A 1071-nucleotide genomic window follows, 5' to 3' on the forward strand; every position below is an offset into this window, starting at 1 on the left:
AGATAGATAGATAGATAGATAGATAGATAGATAGATAGATGCCCTATGAATCACCCCTCTTCATCCCAACCTCAGGATGCAACCCCAACACACACCTGTGTATGTTTAGAGCTAATTACTAATCCATAGCACCTACAGCTGGGTGCACTTGTTCTAGCAGAGTCAAGCTTGTTTCAGCCTTGCCGTACAGTTAGGTGGAGCACACCGAGTTGAATTAAGTTGAATGTAGTCATGATTAAAATATGAATTGTACTTTCACACTTTTCTGTGTTATTTTTTAAATGAAATCACTTGGGATACTTAAAGGATAGTTTCAGAATGTGTCAAGTCTAACTTAAAACAACAGTCAGGTGTCCATCATGAACATTGGTTTTGCTTGCTGTAATCATTCATACTGGCCTTCCTAATGTCGCTTACTTTCAATGTGATTGATGGGTGGCAAAATCCCAAGTCCTCTTCCTGTGCAAAACTGTATTACAAACTTTATCTGAAACTAATATGAGATGCAACAGTCTGAATTAAACACATCAAAGTGGTACCACAGATCCAGCATTTTTACCATCATATCAATATCAGTAGCATTTTTCAGACTTTTTTTTCAAGCCCAATTTCATGACCAAGATCATTGACCACAAATGAGCAGGTCTGCATGTTAAATCACTTTTTTATTAGTTTATTTTTTTTTTTTTGAAAATGCTCCAGGTTGAAAATATTGCATTTATCCCCCCAAAAAAATTAAAAACCTATTTTATTTCATTTTAATTGAGAAGAACCTATCGTGTGCCTAAGTGTTCCGGCATTTAGAGGACATCTCGTTTGGTAGAGGCACCTGCTAGTGTTTCTGGATGGACCATTAAAGGGATAAACACTGACCCAAAGCCTTACAGTTGCTGCTGCTGATGGATTTTTACTACAAGCGGTGAAAAACCACTATAGATGCTATACTATGTACAGTATAGCCTACTAAATATTACGTGATGGATATTGTTTTCTTTATTAACAGGCTTAATAACAGCACTGGCCACTGTAGGCTTGAACAGAGTCTCTCTCTCTCTCTCTCTCTCTCTCTCT

The 1071-nt window shown here is 37.3% G+C and overlaps 1 long non-coding RNA gene across 1 annotated transcript in view; it reads right to left on the minus strand.

Moving 5' to 3' along the window:
- The window catches only part of LOC116704505 (uncharacterized), a 20682-nt gene that overhangs the window by 15670 nt on the left and 3941 nt on the right, over nt 1-1071 (minus strand). The window lies entirely within an intron of this gene.

Source organism: Etheostoma spectabile, chromosome 16, assembly GCF_008692095.1.
Source record: "Etheostoma spectabile isolate EspeVRDwgs_2016 chromosome 16, UIUC_Espe_1.0, whole genome shotgun sequence".
NCBI lineage: Eukaryota > Metazoa > Chordata > Actinopteri > Perciformes > Percidae > Etheostoma > Etheostoma spectabile.